We start from the raw sequence: 20,801 nt of genomic DNA, 5'->3' as shown, positions 1-20,801 counted from the left end.
TTCCTGGAGTGCAACTATGTCAATATCCTCTCTAAGAGTATAATAGTGTACATCCGCCGCTCTAGTTTTTAATCCATTAATGTTCCAAGATAATATTCTCAATTTACTTTCATCCATGATTAATAATAAAACTACCTTTGCCCTGTCCGTCACATTCCATGAGATACAAGAGTACCTTAGAAACTTCCTTCCAACACCGTAACATTTTTTCTTTCTCCTCACTTTCACAACTACTACTAACATCGAAGGTAATATTTTTCATATCTATTTTCTTTGTAATTTCTGTAACCCGTTTTACTTTAACCGTTCTTTCACCATTTGTCACAACAGGAGGTTGAACACCGCTAACACTACTAGAAAGTGTATTCTCCTGACTATCCTCTATCATCGTTACCTCATGCACATCATTACTTTCTTCTACGCACGTTTCACTTTCCATTTCACGTCTCGTTTTACTTTCAATTACACGTCCTGTTTCACCACCATCTTCACCCCGTCTACCTTCCATAGCCAATTTTTCCAATGCCTCAATCCTCTTATCTAGTTTTTTTAGATACTCCAATATTTGATTACCAACCTCAGAGGTGACCATATTGTCCTGAACCTTGTCGTCACAAGGTTTCAGTTTTTCCACTGCATGATGTACTTTCCCTAAGCTCGCCTTTACTTTCTCCGTCCCTTTTTCCCACACATTGATCATAGGGGCTGCCGTTGACTTCCAACTGTTTCCTCCATGTTCCTCTTGCACAATTTTTCCTTGCTGCGAGGATACATCTATCCTGCTTGTAGGACCCGTTCTAGTCTCTTTCAGATGAGGCTTCATGGGGCATAGAGAGGAACCAGCATTGTGGCTGCCTCGACAGTTGCAACAAAATGGGATGATTTTTTCACTTCTTTCAATCTTGACTCTACACTCTCGCGAGTCGTGATTTTTCCCACAATACCGACACCTGGGGTCAAACTGGCATTTCCATGCCATATGTCCCCAACGTGAACACTTCATGCACAGTATGGGCTCCTCAACGTATTTTGCAACGTTCCTATAGCCTAGTCCTTGCACAAAAATTTTCTCCGGCGCCTCACCCTTTACCAAGGCAACAACCTGGCTTCGTTTGTCACCACGAACACTGTTTCTCTTCGCCCAGACAACATTATCATTGTTAAGAAGAAGACAGTCAGGATCCAAATAAGTTGGAAACTTGAAAACTATGATCTTTGTGTGCAACATACCTTCTTCTGGAGGAACCATCACTACATTCTCAAAACCAACCGTCGTGAGGCGTTCCACGGCCTGTTCAGTCCCAACTGTTATGTAGGGCCGGTGAAGACCCTCCTTGAAAAGTGGTTCGTATTCCAAACATTGTTTAGCTAGACGTACCGTCCACTCTAGCTTTTGGTGGAAATTCAATTGGCATGATGTAGGGAACAACAGCCTCTTCCTTCTTGTCTTGTCTTGAGTCTTGCTGAGTAGGGTCTCATTCTTTGGTCTCTTTGCAATCTCATCGTCACTCTCACTGTCTCGCTGTCTGTTATTATTTCTCCGTGAAATATTGTTACATTTAACGGATGAAACAAAGTATATATCTGTATTTTTAATAAAATATAAAACATTAATATTTATCAACGTATCTCTGTGAATTACATAATTTATCAGTACTGTACAGCCTGTGATCTCCACCTGGCTGGCCACTGATACTTTATTTATTTATTTATTTATGCATTTACAAGAAGGTACATTGGGATTGTGAGGATACAAATATGGTAATTACAGTCTTGTAAAGCCACTAGCACGCGCAGCGTTTCGGACAGGTCCTTAATCTAAGAAAATTTTATTTATTTATTTATTTATTTATTTATGCATATACAAGAATGTACATAAGGAATGTGAGGATACAATTATGGTAATTACAGTCTTGTAAAGCCACTAGCACGCGCAGCGTTTCGGGCAGGTCCTTAATCTAAGAAAATTTTAAGGAGGTAAATACTTGCAAAATTTATAGACAAAAAAATGATAACAGATTAATTACATGGAATGAAAAAAAAAAGATGAGAGAAAATTATAGGTACAGTATAATATATTAAAGCACATAGGTAGCTAAGATTGATTGCAATGACAGCTTAAAATGGTAGTTGACAAAAATTGGTAGTCACAATACAGCATATGGCTAGCACATAAAAGAAGACAGCAATGAACACAATGATAAGGTTGTTTGATATTACATAAAAATTAGGGGGTCCATAGAATTACCCCAATCATCCCAAATCAGGCCAAAACTACCCAAAACGTATTAGCATTACGTAAGTAATGAAGAAATATGGTATATTTACTTACTATAATGTTGGTGCTACACGTAGAACATGATCAAACCTATTTTTTCTCTGAAATAATCTAATTTCATAACGAAATGAGACGTAAATATGTGAGAGGTGACGCCATAGGAAGTCGACGGTCCAAGCGACAATTGTGTGGAGCGACTTATCCAAGATATATGGTCGCCTGGAGAGTGTTTGCTGCCATAACAGCCTCCTGTACACAGTGATCCAGTCGTCGTATTTCATGGCTCAAATTGTCGCAAATTTAATTGGTAATATTAACAAGTAGAATGTGTATTTATAATAATATTTTTCATAAACAGCCACAAAATATTTAATATTTATTAAAAAAAAGTGTCTGGAAGTTAAATCAATTCCACATGACAATAAATTTGTTATATAGATACTAGCGTTATTCGTTGGTATGCGTTCGCTATTTAAACTACTCCAGTCCTTTTCGTTCATAGAACACCGAACCCTACACGCTCTCTGATATATTGCTTAATTAACAAATATTCACAAATAAAGATTATATTTATATATGTTATCAGAAAGGCAGATATAAAATAGTTTGTGTTAATGCATCACAGAGATTATACCTTATTAGAGAGGAAAAATATTCATATTTTAAACAAGGCTTCTTGGCCGACGCTCTCCCTTTCGATGGGAACTATGACCTTTTGAAAATCAATGTTAATTGAATCTATATATTATAAAAAACGAAGTTTTTTATGTCATCAGAAAGACATATAAGCTGCATGTTAATACTTTGGTATAAATATAACTGAAGTGAAAGTGAAGATATATGCCTTTTTATAGTTACTTGATGGCTCGCTCAGGGAGTGTGAAGCGGTCCATAGAATTACCCAAATCGACCCAAATCAGCCCAAAACTACCCAAATCGTCTTAGCATTACGTAAGTAATGAAGAAATATGGTATATTTACTTACTATAATGTTGGTGCTACACATAGAACATGATCAAACCTATTTTTACTCTGAAATAATCTAATTTCATAACGAAATTAGACGTAAATATGTGAGAGGTGACGCCATAGGAAGTCGACGGTCCAAGCGACAATTGTGTGGAGCGACTTATCCAAGATATATGGTCGCCAGGAGAGTGTTTGCTGCCATATCAGCCTCCTGTACACAGTGATCCAGTCCTTTTCGTTCATTGAACACCGAACCCTACACGCCCTCTGATATATTGCTTAATTAAGAAATATTCACAAATAAAGATTATATTTGTATATGTTATCAGAAAGGCAGATATAAAATAGTTTTTGTGAATCCATCACAGAGATTATACCTTATTAGAGAGGAAAAATATTCATACTTTAAACAAGGCTTCATGGCCGACGCTCTCCTTACCGATATGGGAACTATGACCTTCCGAAGATCAATGTTAATTTAATCTAGATATTGTAATAAACGAAGTTTTCTATGTCATCATAAAGACATAAATATAAGCTGCATGTTAATAATTTGGCATAAATATAACTGAATTGAAAGTTAAGATATATGCCTTTTTATAGTTACTTGATGGCTCGCTCAGGGAGTGTGAAGGCCTCCACACAAGCCAATCAATTTTATAATTACTTTGCATATATGCAAAGTAACGCCATAGGTCTTTATGTCAGAATAAAGCCATGTAGACGATAATGTAACTACATTTCAAGGAAAACATGTCTTAATATAATTATTAAATGAATGCAAAGTTATGGTTAAATAAATAGCCAATACCACACAATCGCCGGTGTTCGGACACATGAATAGTCGCATTAGGTGAAAGGAAATGTACCCAACCATTTCCATTTACCCAACCAGTTTGTGCACCCTATACTCATCCTCTGTGCGGTAATTTATTGTGCACCACATACTCATCTTGTTACCAGTAGTTTGTGCAACCCATACTCATCCTGTGACCCGTAATTTATTGTGCATCCCATACTCATCCTGTTACCGGTAGTTTGTGCAGCCCATACCCATCCTGTGACCTGTAATTTATTGTGCAACCCATACTTATCCTGTGACCTGTAGTTTATTGTGCAGCTAATACTCATTCTGTGAGTCATAGGACATTGCGCAACCCTTTCTCATCGTGTGAATCTTTGTTTACTTTGCTCTCCATATTCATCCTCTGCGCGATAGTTTCTTGTGCAACCCATACCCATGATGTGAGTGGTAGTTTATTGTGTACCCTATATTCATCCTGTGAGTATAGGGTACACAATTCTTGTTTGGATTCTTGTAATGTTATTTGTCTATTTGTAGTCACAGTATTTGTGCACCCCTTGAGGGACTTGAATTAGAGGGGGGTTGAAATAGCCTAAGCTACTCTATCCCTTTGAGATGTATTTATTGCTTATCTCAATAAACACACTTGAACTTGAACTTGGGTACACAATGAGTTCATTTGTACTCCATACTCATCATCAAGAAGTGTATTTTACCAGCATTGTAATATAAATTAAGAATAAAAGCTTAGCTGGATTACGGACCCATAATCAAAATAAGAGTCATCACTAATTATCATGACAAATAGTCTAGGCTACACTTCCGCCTTCGACAAGCTGCCGCCGGATGTGGGTATAGTTTATTGTACACCCCCGCACCCCCAGTCCTGGAAGGGCGGGCATTGGGATGTGGACATGTGTACCATTATACCCCCCCCCCCCCCCACACACACACACACTCCTCTCCTGTTAATAATAATACTAATAATAATAAAAATTCAAAATAATAACGTTAATAAATATTATAATTAAAACACTTACTGTAATACCCTAGTGCTTGAATGAAAGTGAAGGAAAGACCCAATAAATGTGTAAGTGTATTAAAAACCAAATTTTCGTTGGGTGAGCTGGCAGGTGAGCACCACCTGCCAGCTCACCCAGTAATGAACATCACCTGCCAGCTCACCCAGTAATGAACATCACCTGCCAGCTCACCCAGTAATGAACATCACCTGCACACTGCACCGAACCACTTGCCAGCAGGTGCAGAAGTACGATGGAAAGAGCAAAGTATACAATATTTCAAGTATAATATTAAAGATATATTTAGCATTTAATGTTTTCCTATAAAGTTTCAATAATACCTTTATTTGATTTTTTGTATTATTTTCTACCACAGACGTGGCCACACATTAACAATGCTAACCAGCATATATACATTTTCTTCAGTCCGCCATGGACTCTAACCCTTTCCACTACCGCCCACAAGATGGGTATAGGGTGCATAATATAAGAACTAAACTAACTAACTCCATTGATAGGGTTAGAGATTTGTTAAACATATAGGTCAGGGATTTATTGAACAATTAACCACATAAGGTGATTGTAGTGTTTTTAAAATGCTAGGCTAAGCTACATACGTAAATACATAAATACACAGATTTACGTATGCCCTACATAAAGTGTTCGATGTGTCTTTTACATAGTGTCATTAACGTGCATTTACAAAGGTGAAATTGAATTCTGACCAGCTTCCACATATACTTTATACACATACATATACACACACAGACGTATGCGTACATATACATATATATATACATACATATATACACACATACATACACATATATTTGTCTCTTTTACTCTGACAAGGTGAGATAACTGATAGAGAAACTAGTGTGCAATTAAGCACTTAATCACTGAAGGTGATTAAGGTGCTTTCACAAGCTCAGGTTATAGAGTTACATCACATACATTCATTGTATAATTGATACGTTACATGGTCAATCTAGGGTACAAGTTCAATATATCATCAAGTGTTCCAGTACTCAAATAGTAATTACACAGTTCAGCATACCTTAGCCCAGGAGGGCGAAAGTCAGTCAGTATGGGACATTCTACAATATAATGTTCAAGGGAGTGCATATTTTCTCTTTTACAAAGTTGACACATTGTGTACTCGACATTTGGGTTTTGAGAAAGCTGCCAGATACGTCTATATCCCAAGCGTATTATGGCCACTATAACATCACATTGGGTTCTTGTTCCATTAATCCTGTATGTGAATGTCTCCGCACGATATCTATCATAATATTTAATGCTACAATTTTCAGGTCTTTGTGAATTTGTTAGGTCGGTGAGATTTTCATTAGATGTTTGCTTAAGTATTCTCTTTGTCACTGCTAATGAAACACCCATATAAATTTCTACCACTGGTTTTCTACAGGCTGTCTTTGCAAGCATATCAACAGTGTCATGCCTTGAGATGCCAACATGTGATGGTATCCATAGGAATTTAATTTCAAATCTCTTTTCTTTGGCAGCTAAAATATTCATTCGAATATCACTGACTATTTTCTGGGTGTCACTACTATGTGCGTTCAATACCAGGAGTGCACTCTGCGAATCACAGTATATAAGTCGACTGCCTTTGTGTTTTAAAAATTCAGTGGCAAGGTATATGAATGCAAGTTCGGTTTGAGTTGTACTTGCCCAATCATTGACGCGCTTCATTCATGTATGTACGAGAGAAGATTGTTCAAATATATTACATGCACATCCGGTACATCATCCACCTTCTTCTACAGAACCGTCGGTATAGCACTGATACACATCGTTACCCATACTCTGAGTACTTTCAGTGATGCTTCACAGTGTTAACTGTTTTAATAATGTAGAGTGTACATTATCTTTCTTGGGTGCATTTACAAAATCAACTGCTAGATCCAAGTTATCCCATGGAGTAATTGGTTGATTAATCGTTAATTGAGTTGGGTACATATTTAATATTTTGATGGAGTTGGCTACCTTGTAGAACCAAAATGCATTCACGCCGAAAACTGTGCTAATAGACAAAATTATGTTAGAGATATGGGTCTATAATTATCTGAGTGTGCTTTGGGGATGGGAACAATGACACTGTCCAATCATCAGGTAATACTCCTTCACTTAAACTCATTCTGTACAACACTAAAAGTGGATTACCTGGTACTTGTGAGACTAATCTCAGTAAACTGTAAGTAATACCGTCCTCTTCAGGAGCAGTAGACTTATTTTATTGTGCTACACAGCCTTCCCGGCTTGGTGCCTTCTTTGGTAATTACTTATCAAAGGCAGCTCCATACGAGGAGCTGCCTCGTATGGGCCAATAAGTCTTTTGCAGTTACCTTCATTCTTATGTTCTTACTTACATTTATTGAACTTTATCATCATCATCATTTACAGAAATAAATTAACATAAAAAGTAGTCATTTTAATACACAAAACAGAAGTAGATATTATGTAAATTATGATGCAGGATAGGATCACTATTAAGAACTTAATTATAAACCACAATATGTTTAATATCGTCAGAAATTCGGAAACATACCATATATTTTCAAATATTTACAATTAAAGTATTTATTTAGGAAATAAGTATTTTAGTTACCCTAGTTAGCTCTGAGAACACACATTCTTGCAGCAAGAATTTCTTCCCACTAATCTGAGAGATGCTAATGAGACCAGTCTCGACCCACTGGACAGGTCATGAACAACAATCAACTACAGCACCATCTATGTCAGAAGATATTCAAAATATTCTTGATATCATTCAAATTGTCAATACGAGAACAGAATACATAAGTTGAGTGATGTCAAAGGAATCATATTGACTGACCGAGCCCCATTGTAAATATCCGTGGCTTCCTGACCATAAAGGTACCGACGCGGTCGAGGGTAAGAGACCGGATGTACCCATATACCTATGAGGCCATCAAAAATAGTGAGTCACGCCAAACAAAAAGAAGTACTGGTAAACAGGTCAGACACAACCAGTACTATGATGATGCTAAACTGAAAGAGCTTAAATCAATTGCTAGACAGACAGGTAAAGCATATAAGAGCCTTAGAACTCCTCAAATGTTAAAACTGTTTCAGGCCGCGCTTGCAGCGGCAAGGGAGAGAATGACTGAACTGAGACAAAATGAATGGGAGGGTTTTGTTAGTGGACTTAACCTGCATACTCCCCTGGGCAAAGCCTGGAAAGGCATAAACAAAATTATTGGTAAAAATAGTAGACAAGTTTCACACCCAAACCCACTACAGAAAGCCAATCAGTTAATTGCAAAATGGGCTCAGGTTTCCAGCCTTGGAATGCTACCAGCTAGCACTAGGGAGAAATTGCAGGCGAGGTCCACAGACAGAAATTCTCTCATAAATTTCATGTTGAGCAAGCAACATGATGAATGTGATGTTCCATATACAGATTATGAATTGGATGCAGCCCTCTCCAGGGGCAGTAGCACTGCTCCTGGTGAGGACGGTATCACCTATGATATTCTAAGACTCCTACATCGTGTACCCGGTAACCCATTATTAGAATTGTTTAATGCCAGCTATGTCTTTGGGCAGTTGCCTGTATCATGGACCACCAGTCTTACAGTACCTGTACCAAAGCCTGGCCAACCTGATGCTTTCCGTCCCATCTCACTGACCAGTTGCATGTGCAAAACCTTTGAGAGAATGGTGCTTAATAGATTATTGTATAGAGTTAAAGAGCACATGTCACCTGATATCAATGGTTTCACACATGGTAAAAGTGTACACAACTGTATCACAACCTTTCTTACTGTTCATGGAGATAAAAGGCACAAGTACACAACATTTCTTGATTTAAAAAATGCCTTTGATATTGCTAATAGGGAAGTGATTATGTATGAATTAGCGAGAATGGATATAGGGGGACATTTATTACAGTGGATACGAGGCTATCTTACCAACCGGAAGTCCTCTGCGCTGTTCCAAGGCTACAAGAGTGAAACTAAAGTAGTGCAACTAGGCACCCCACATGGAAGAGTACTTAGTCCTACCTTGTTTAATGTTCTAATTAATGCTTTACTAAAATCAATCCCAACTAGTCCGGCAAACATCACTATCAGCTATGCAGATGACATCCTTGTGCATACTAAAACCCACCGCAAAATGCAAACAGTCTTAAATTGTATACATACAGCTTGTGAGAGCCTTGGTCTTGTAATCAACGCTGCTAAAACTAAGGTATTTAACAGACAAATTGGCAACCGCAAAAGTGGACCACGAAAACTTAAGATAGACAACATACCAATAGACTATGTCTCTTTTTTCAAATACCTTGGTGTCTCTGTCCCTTGTACCTCAACTGCAGTCAATAAGTTACATCAACAATGTAGAGACAGACTCAAGGCTTTCAGAACTGTAGTGGGGTACAGCCCGAAATATGGTGTTAATATTAGAATAGCAAGAATGATGTATTTAGCGTATATAAGGTCTCTGATAGACTATCATGCACCAGCTTTGGTCCTGCAGAATGGCAAAAGTATTGATAGACTGGAAAAAATGCAAAATGAAGCACTCAGAATTATACTTGGCTGTCCTATAACTACCAAAGTTCTCAACATGCGGAAAGAATTAAATATACTTAGCATTAGAGATAGAATATTTGAAATTAATCTTATGATGGGACTAAAGCTGCTGCGTGATAACAAAAACAACATTGTGTCAGTTGCACTGTTAGAACACATACGAAATGGAACTAGCGAGTCTAAATGGATTCAAAGAACTGCCACTCATATTAAAATGATGGCACTGCACGATGTATATACAGATGAAAGAGTACAGCACTTCCTTCCACCCTGGTAGATAGTACCTTTTGACATCCCGACCCCTGCATACCACACCAAGAAACTAATCACAAGCAACCCTCATGCTCAGCTTGCTGCTAAATTAAGCACCATAGAACACATTCACAATATACAAGCTGAAAACAACATTGCACAGACCATATACACTGACGGATCACTCAATACAGCTACAGGGAGGGCAGGAAGTGCTGTTATTGCTCATCAGCCCGATGGCAGCACAATTCAAAGAAATATCCGAATTAGTAACTGGACGTCCACAATGCAAGCCGAGTTGGTAGCGATACTGGTAGCACTCGAAATTATTGACAACACTGAAGTAGACAGCTTAATTATTTCTGACTCCCTATCCTCACTACGAGCAATAAACAGTTTGCAATCAAGTAATAACGTGCTTGTCTTGGAAGCTAGACGTAGATATATAAGAATACTTTGCAAGAGGGTAAATATAAAAATGTTGTGGATTCCTTCTCACACTGGCATGCAGGAACATGACAAAGTTGACGCCCTTGCTAAGGCTGCAGTAAATAAAGACAGTATTGAATGGAATCTTGAGTTATCAAATAGGTCCCTTAAAAGTGTCATTAGACGAGAACTCCTGGATGGATTTGAAGAAAGTAGAACAGTGCAAACTGGAACTAGCAGGTCCATCGTTCATCACAATGAAATGTGTGAAATAAAACATGTGTATGGGGCAAGTAACAAAGTCGAGCATGTCTGAGGAAAAACTGTCCTTACTCTGAATACCGCAACGTCTGTGCTTATATGAATATATGTCACATACACATATTTTATAGCACACATTTAATTTGTATCTAGTTCTTTATTGTTAACTTACATAATCAAAGAACCTTGCAACATCTACATTCGAGGAAGGATTCCAGAAGCAGTTAACAACTGCCATTTCTTGTTTCTGGAATTCTTCTTTATGCTGTAGGTAAAGTAGTTAATAGAACTACAGTCTCCTGCTCCTGGGGTTAGTGGTTCGAGACTACTTGTGCCCAGGGTGAATGTGGAGGTCAGTAGTTCGACCTTGGAGGTGGACCTCGATATACACCTAACGAATAGACATGCACAAGCTGCCTGTCCTCAGTGTATATTTTACACACACACACACACACACACACACACACACACACACACACACACACACACACACACACACACACACACACACACACACACACACAAACACACACACGTGAGTGTGTGATTATGCGAGACTGGTTAACATCAGAACAGCCTTCAGGAACCTGTGTAAGGAATCATTCAGAACCTTCTATACCACATATGTAAGACCAATCCTGGAGTATGTGGCCCCAGCATGGAGTCCGTACCTTGTCAAGCACAAGGCGAAGCTTGAAAAAGTTCAGAGATATGGCACTAGGCTAGTCCCAGAACTAAGAGGCATGAGCTACGGAGAAAGGCTGCGAGAAAAGCACCTCACGACACTAGAAGGCAGAAGAGTATGGGAGACATGATCACTACCTACAAAATTCTCAGAGGAATTGACAAGGTAGATAAAGATAAACTGTTTAACACGGGTGGTACGCAAACAAGGGGACACAGGTGGAAACTGAGTACCCAAATGAGCCAGAGGGACGTTAGAAAGAACTTTTTCAGTGTCAAAATAGTTAACAGATGTAATGCATTAGGCAGTAATGTGGTGGAGGCTGACTCCATACACAGTTTCAAATGTAGATATGATAGAGTCCAGTAGGCTCAGGAATCTGTACATCAGTTGATTGACAGTTGAGAGGCGGGACCAAAGAGCCAGAGCTCAACCCCCCAAGCACAATTAGGTGAGTACACACACACTCACTCTCTCCCTCTCATAAGGGAGGTGGTGGCCGAGTGGACAGCGCTCTAGACTCGTGGACCTAGGGAGTAAATGTTACTCCTACTGCTATGTAACAAGATTTTGTTGGTACATTTTCATGTAAATTCACAACTCTTCGCGCCGGAAACAAGTCATGAGAGAGCCACACAATAATTTTCGGATCTAACCTTCATTCTTTCTCAATGTGTTGTATACAATGAAATGATTATACATTGCTCTGTTGTGAACATTGTATACAGTACCTCAAGATATACATCCCACAACAGTTAACTAGCTCCCAGATACCTAATTAATTCTCTACTCTCTGTAAATGTTAATGTGATGTCACCGAGCAGTAAATAGGTACCTGGAAATTAGACAGTTGCTACGGGTTGCTTCCTGGTGTGTGTGTACTCACCTATTTGTGCTTGCGGGGGTTGAGCTTTGGCTTTTTGGTCCCGCCTCTCAACTGTCAATCAACTGGTGTACAGATTCCTGAGCCTACTGGGCTCTATCACATCTACATTTAAAACTGTGTATGGAGTTAGCCTCCACCACATCACTGCCTAATGCATTCTATCCGTTAACTACTCTGACACTGAAAAAGTTCCTTTTAACGTCTCTGTGGCTCATGTGGGTACTCAGTTTCCCACCAGTGTTGAATAGTTTATCCTTGTTTACCCGGTCGATTGTTTGTGTGTGTGTGTGTGTGTGTGTGTGTGTGTGTGTGTGTGTGTGTGTGTGTGTGTGTGTGTGTGTGTGTGCGAGAGAAAAAAAATTAGTTAGTCAGTAATAGTTGATTGACAGTTGAGAGGCGGGCCGAATGAGCAGAGCTCAACCCGCGCCTGCACAACTAGGTGAATACTCTCTCACTCTCTCTCTCTGTCTCTCTCTGTCTCTCTGTCTGTCTCTCTCTCTGTCTGTCTGTCTATCTTTCTCTCTCTCTCTTTCTCTCTCTCTCACCACTCACATATGTGTTGTATGTGGATGCTGAAGTTCAGTCTCTTGTCTATGTATAGGTCAAGGAACTTTCCATAATCATTATTGCTAATGTTAACATTGTGTATCTGAAGTTGAATTTGGTTTCAGGATTTACTTTCGAACAAAAATAGTAGTCGGTCTTTTTTATGTTTGATGTGAGTTTGTTAGTTTACATCCATGAGTGGACTTTTTAAATCTATTATTTTTATTATTATATAGTGCGTTTGGGTTGGGGTCTGAATAGAGGAAGGTAGCATCGTCAGCACTTATGTTTACACTTATTGGAAGTATCTAAGTATCAACTAAAGTATCTTCACACTTGACTTAAACTTTAGTAGCTATTTTCTGGACCATTCCTCAAGTTTCGGAGGTCAACGAAGATGGAATTCACATGAAATGGCTTATGTTACCATCACTAATAATGTTGTGTTTTCTGTCTAGCTTCAGACACGGTCATGTTACAATTGTGTCTTAGAGAGTTGCGCGCAATTAAGCATGATAGAAATCACTTACAATTAATGCAGGATGGTAGAAAATCACTTACAATTAATGCATCAAGTTTGGAGACTTGAATTGAAATTGAAATTGAAATAAGTTTATTGAGGTAAAATACACACAAATGGATGAGGTAGCTCAAGCTATTCTCACCCCGTTCAGTACATCGTGTTAATACATAGACACACACACTTGTACACATTTTAGTGTAACAAGCAAGGCAAATAGTTCTGTCTGATGGGTAGAGGCAACTGCACTTGCAGCTGCACCCGTGTGGCGGTGTAGGAAACCATCAATGTATATGATTTGAGAGAGAGAGAGAATGATCTGTAGACAGAGCATCAATATGGCGTAAGGTATTGGGCTTTGCCTCAAGATGAAGCATAATAAAGAACCCGAATATCAGGAGAAAAAATTACATTAAAAACTGTCCACATGATACATATATATAATCACGTTTTAAACATTTTAATTTTATTATTTGCATATATATATATAATTAGGAAGTAATGTTTATCTGGGTAAGTTGTCAGCTTTTATGAACTAATAGCTAGTGCGGCTTGTATACTGGGTACATCCGGTCTCTTACCCTCGACTGCGGCGGTAACTTTATGGTCAGGAAGCCACAAATATTTACAGTTCAAGTTCAAGTATGTTTATTGAGACAAGAAAAAAATACATCTCAAAGGGATAGAGTAACTTAGGCTATTTCTACCCCCTCTACTTCAAGTCCCTCAAGGGGCGTACAAATTCAGTAAGTACAAATAGACAATTAGCATTACAAGAATCCCATTTAACATTGCAGGTTAATATAGTAAGTACAGCATACAATTGTTACACTCTTGGGGCAAAATTTTTGTAGCTCCTAAGTATACTGTCTATCATACCATTATCACACATACAAACAATTTGATGTGGTACATTACTTATTTCCTTATTTCTATAGTTATCAATAAGTTGACACTCTAATACATAATGTTCTAAGGTGTGGGCGTGCGGCATACTACATAATTTACACTCCTTATCTTTTTCACTGACATCAACTCCGTATTGCCAGATATATTTGTATCCTAATCTTAATCTCATGTAAATTGAATCCTTCCAAGTTGACTTTCCTTTATCATAGGTGAAGGACGAGTTTGTATTTATTACTGAATAATTCTTAAGTGTGTTACTACTATCCACTATTGCCATTCTTTTTATCATTTCTTCATCTTCATTTCCTCTTATTAATGTTATATATACATGTACACATAATCATACATACATGTACATATATATACATATGAGGTAAATCCAGAGAAATGAAATATGGATTTTTCCGCATACAAATGATTATTGTTTCGTGATCGTCAATTGCATATATACATATACATACATATACATTCACATACATATTCAATCACCCACACAAATACACACATCAATAATCTTTGTATCACAAGTGATTCAACAAGAGGCTCACAAGTCACTATACAAGGCACTTTACATCTATGGTGAGTCGTCCAATTACTAGTCTTGCTCTACACCCACCCAACTGGGCGGCAGCTTTACAGTCATGTGCTCCACACCCACCCAACTGGGCGGCAGCTTTACAGTCATGTGCTCCACACCCACCCAACTGGGCGGCAGCTTTACAGTCATGTGCTCCACACCCACCCAACTGGGTGGCAGCTTTACAGTCATGTGCTCCACACCCACCCAACTGGGCGGCAGCTTAACAGTCATGTGCTCCACACCCACCCAACTGGGCGGCAGCTTAACAGTCATGTGCTCCACACCCACCCAACTGGGCGGCAGCTTAACAGTCATGTGCTCCACACCCACCCAACTGGGCGGCAGCTTAACAGTCATGTGCTCCACACCCACCCAACTGGGCGGTAGCTTAACAGTCATGTGCTCCACACCCACCCAACTGGGCGGCAGCTTAACAATCATGTGCTCCACACCCACCCAACTGGGCGGTAGCTTAACAGTCATGTGCTCCACACCCACCCAACTGGGCGGCAGCTTAACAGTCATGTGCTCCACACCCACCCAACTGGGCGGCAGCTTTATAGTCATGTGCTCCACACCCACCCAACTGGGCGGCAGCTTAACAGTCATGTGCTCCACACCCACCCAACTGGGCGGCAGCTTTACAGTCATGTGCTCCACACCCACCCAACTGGGCGGCAGCTTAACAGTTATGTGCTCCACACCCACCCAACTGGGCGGTAGTTTAACAGTCATGTGCTCCACACCCACCCAACTGGGCGGCAGCTTAACAGTCATGTGCTCCACACCCACCCAACTGGGCGGCAGCTTTATAGTCATGTGCTCCACACCCACCCAACTGGGCGGCAGCTTAACAGTCATGTGCTCCACACCCACCCAACTGGGCGGCAGCTTAACAGTCATGTGCTCCACACCCACCCAAATGGGCGGCAGCTTTACAGTCATGTGCTCCACACCCAACCAACTGGGCGGCAGCTTAACAGTCATGTGCTCCACACCCACCCAACTGGGCGACGGCTTTACAATCATTTGCATGAATTACTTACAGTAAGCAAATTTTAGATACTTCGCTAAGATTTCGGGCAGCACATCATTATAAATGAAGTACTTACACTTTTCTTGGACACCAATGATGGTGTTATCTCTGAATTCCGCGATTTTTTTTAAATTCCAGTACTGTATATAATGACGCAAAGTATGCGAATAGTTCTGCAATAGTGATCCTATCCTGCGTCATAATTTACATACATATCTACTTCTGTTTTGTGTATTAAAATTACTACATTTTTATGTTAATTTATTTCTGTAAATGATGATGATGATAAATTTCAATAAATGTAAGTAAGAACATAAGAACGGAAACTGGTCGCGTAAATGGAAATGGTTGGGTACATTTCCTTTCACCTACCTAATGCGAATATTCATGTGTTCGGACACTGGCGATGGTGTGGTATTGCCTATTTATTTGACCATGTCTTTGCTTTCATTTAAGATATGTTTTCCTTGAAATGTATTTACATTATCGTCTACATCTGTCTTTATTCTGAAATAAAAACCTTTGACGTTACTTTGCATATATGTACATTAATTATAAAATTGATTGGCTTGTGTGCAGGCCTTCACACTCCCTGAGCGAGCCATCAAGTAACTATAAAAAGGCATATATCTTCACTTTCACTTCAGTTATATTTATACCAAAGTATTAACATGCAGCTTATATGTCTTTCTGATGACATAAAAAACTTCGTTTTTTACAATATATAGATTCAATTAACATTGATCTTCGGAAGGTCATAGTTCCCATATCGGTAAGGAGAGCGTCGGCCAAGAAGCCTTGTTTAAAATATGAATATTTTTCCTCTCTAATAAGGTATAATCTCTGTGATGCATTAACACAAACTATTTTATATCTGCCTTTCTGATAACATATATAAATATAATCTTTATTTGTGAATATTTGTTAATTAAGCAATATATCAGAGGGCGTGTAGGGTTCGGTGTTCTATGAACGAAAAGGACTGGAGTAGTTTAAATAGCGAACGCATACCAACGAATAACGCTAGTATCTATATAACAAATTTATTGTCATGTGGAATTGATTTAACTTCCAGACACTTTTTTTTAATAAATATTAAATATTTTGTGGCTGTTTATGAAAAATATTATTATAAATACACATTCTACTTGTTAATATTACCAATTAAATTTGCGACAATTTGAGCCATGAAATACGACGACTGGATCACTGTGTACAGGAGGCTGTTATGGCAGCAAACACTCTCCAGGCGACCATATATCTTGGATAAGTCGCTCCACACAATTGTCGCTTGGACCGTCGACTTCCTATGGCGTCACCTCTCACATATTTACGTCTCATTTCGTTATGAAATTAGATTATTTCAGAGTAAAAATAGGTTTGATCATGTTCTACGTGTAGCACCAACATTATAGTAAGTAAATATACCATATTTCTTCATTACTTACGTAATGCTAATACGATTTGGGTAGTTTTGGCCTGATTTGGGTCGATTTGGGTAATTCTATGGACCCGTGTGAAGGCCTGCACACAAGCCAATCAATTTTATAATTAATGTACATATATGCAAAGTAACGTCAAAGGTTTTTATTTCAGAATGAAGACAGATGTAAGAGGAATAATAAGAGGAAATGAAGATGAAGAAATGATAAAAAGAATGGCAATAGTGGATAGTAGTAACACACTTAAGAATTATTCAGTAATAAATACAAACTCGTCCTTCACCTATGATAAAGGAAAGTCAACTTGGAAGGATTCAATTTACATGAGATTAAGATTAGGATACAAATATATCTGGCAATACGGAGTTGATGTCAGTGAAAAAGATAAGGAGTGTAAATTATGTAGTATGCCGCACGCCCACACCTTAGAACATTATGTATTATAGTGTCAACTTATTGATAACTATAGAAATAAGGAAATAAGTAATGTACCACATCAAATTGTTTGTATGTGTGATAATGGTATGATAGACAGTATACTTAGGAGCTACAAAAATTTTGCCCCAAGAGTGTAACAATTGTATGCTGTACTTACTATATTAACCTGCAATGTTAAATGGGATTCTTGTAATGTTAATTGTCTATTTGTACTTACTGAATTTGTGCGCCCCTTGAGGGACTTGAAGTAGAGGGGGTAGAAATAGCCTAAGTTACTCTATCCCTTTGAGATGTATTTTTTTCTTGTCTCAATAAACATACTTGAACTTGAACTATAAATATTTTTGGCTTCCTGACCATAAAGTTTCCGCCGCAGTCGAGGGTAAGAGACCGGATGTACCCCATATACAAGCCGCACTAGCTATTAGTTCATAAAAGCTGACAACTTACCCAGATAAACATTACTTCCTAATTATATATATATATGCAAATAATACAATTAAAATGTTTAAAACATGATTATATATATGTATCATGTGGACAGTTTTTAATGTAATTTTTTCTCCTGATATTCGGGTTCTTTATTATGCTTCATCTTGAGGCAAAGCCCAATACCTTACGCCATATTGATGCTCTGTCCACAGATCATTCTCTCTCTCTCTCTCTCTCAAATCATATACATTGATGGTTTCCTACACCGCCACACGGGTGCAGCTGCAAGTGCAGTTGCCTCTACCCATCAGACAGAACTATTTGCCTTGCTTGTTACACTAAAATGTGTACAAGTGTGTGTGTCTATGTATGTATTAACACGATATACTGAACGGGGTGAGAATAGCTTGAGCTACCTCATCCATTTGTGTGTATTTTACCTCAATAAACTTATTTCAATTTCAATTTCAATTCAAGTCTCCAAACTTGATGCATTAATTGTAAGTGATTTTCTACCATCCTGCATTAATTGTAAGTGATTTCTATCATGCTTAATTGCGCGCAACTCTTTAAGACACAATTGTAACATAACCGTGTCTGAAGCTAGACAGAAAACACAACATTATTAGTGATGGTAACATAAGCCATTTCATGTGAATTCCATCTTCGTTGACCTCCGAAACTTGAGGAATGGTCCAGAAAATAGCTACTAAAGTTTAAGTCAAGTGTGAAGATACTTTAGTTGATACTTAGATACTTCCAATAAGTGTAAACATAAGTGCTGACGATGCTACCTTCCTCTATTCAGACCCCAACCCAAACGCACTATATAATAATGAAAATAATAGATTTAAAAAGTCCACTCATGGATGTAAACTAACAAACGCACATCAAACATAAAAAAGACCAACTACTATTTTTGTTCGAAAGTAAATCCTGAAACCAAATTCAACTTCAGATACACAATGTTAACATTAGCAATAATGATTATGGAAAGTTCCTTGACCTATACATAGACAAGAGACTGAACTTCAGCACCCACATACAACACATATGTGGGTGTATACACACACACACACACACACACACACACACACACACACACACACACACACACACACACACACACACACACACACACACACACACACACACACACGCGCGCACACACACACACGCACACACGCACACACACACACGCACACACACACACACACACACACACACGCACACACACACACACACACACACACACACACACACACACACACACACACACACACACACACACACACACACACACACAATTTGTACAATTAGGTGAGTACACACACCAGGAAGACATTTACAGAGAGTAGGGAATTAATTAGGTATCTGGTAGCTAGTTAAGTGGTTTGGGATTTATATCTTGAGGTACTGTATACAATGTTCACAACATAGCAATGTATAATCATTTCATTGTATACAACACATTTTGGTGAAATCCCACGGTATTCCTAGACCAGAATCATAAACATCTCTGACTTCCCACAGCAAGGCGCCGGGCACCGCGGGCTCCAGGCATGATGATTTATGTTTATTTCTCAGAGCAGTAAACAGCCTGCGGCAAAGCTACCCATATGTGTAGAGCTCAGTACTACAGATGAAGAACAACAACGTAAACATTTTTGACGTTGATTAGCTTGCTCAAACACCACTAATTTCCATAAAATAAATATAGACAAAACATTTCTGCTACAAAAATAAATGAGAGTAAGAATGCTTGTGGTCTCTTGAAGTGCAGGATAATTAAAATAAGTTTTATATTTTATAGATATAGTACTTGTTTACAGACTATATAAATCACCACGTTAATTTCAGTACAACCTAATTGTTCTTTCGGTTATTGAGATTCTGCATTTCTTGGTCCCGCTTCTCAACTCTCCAATAACTGGTATATTACAGTACTGAAATCTGTATCAGTACAGTACTGGTATGTATCATTTATATTTTCGGTTTACATTACGACCGTTAATTTATAACCTTGGCGGAAACTGGGTCAAAGGCTCTTGTTGTTCATGGCTCGTCGCTGAGTCGGAACTTAAGATAAATTGGAATTGGATAAATTGGATAAAAAACCATATCAGCGTAAGCGCCCCCGAAGTGAAAGAGCAGTTTAATGCTATATAATAAATGTGTTTTGGAAATAGTAGCTGACGATTTTGTGTTGATATTGCATATCTCTTACCTAATTTGTATTATGAAATATGACATGATAGTGCGTTACAGACTTCAGTTAGGAAATAATTGGACTTGTAATGTGATTACTGATCCATCTGTATCCCAGTCATTTTACTATGTTAATTTTATGTAATTTATTCTTAAGCTTAATAACATTATTTAAATGTGCTAAATTTCCATTTATATATATATATATATATATATATATATATATATATATATATATATATATATATATATATATATATATATATATATATATATATATATATATATATATATATATATATATATATATATATATATATATATTATGTTTCCAAATTTCTGATGATATACAACATATTGTGGTTTATAATTAAGTTCTTATTAATAGTGATCCTGCATCAAAATTAACAATGTTCAAATTCGGTTTTGTATGTTAAAATTAACTACATTTTTATGTTAATTTCTTTCTGTAAATAATGATGATAAAGTGCAATAAAGGTATGATTGAGACAATGTTAAATCG

General features: G+C 38.1%; 1 long non-coding RNA gene across 1 annotated transcript; it reads left to right on the top strand.

Moving 5' to 3' along the window:
* Positions 1 to 1,976: 1,976 nt before the first annotated feature.
* LOC138362697 (uncharacterized) lies at positions 1,977 to 17,970 on the top strand. Its single transcript, XR_011227893.1, has 2 exons — positions 1,977 to 2,298; positions 17,355 to 17,970. It is a non-coding gene; the product is annotated as an uncharacterized lncRNA (long non-coding RNA).
* The last annotated feature ends 2,831 nt before the right edge of the window (positions 17,971 to 20,801 follow it).

The sequence above is a fragment of the Procambarus clarkii genome, chromosome 9 (assembly GCF_040958095.1).
Source record: "Procambarus clarkii isolate CNS0578487 chromosome 9, FALCON_Pclarkii_2.0, whole genome shotgun sequence".
Lineage (NCBI taxonomy): Eukaryota > Metazoa > Arthropoda > Malacostraca > Decapoda > Cambaridae > Procambarus > Procambarus clarkii.
Note: the sequence above shows the minus strand (reverse complement) of the source record. Positions and strands in the feature narration are given on the sequence as shown.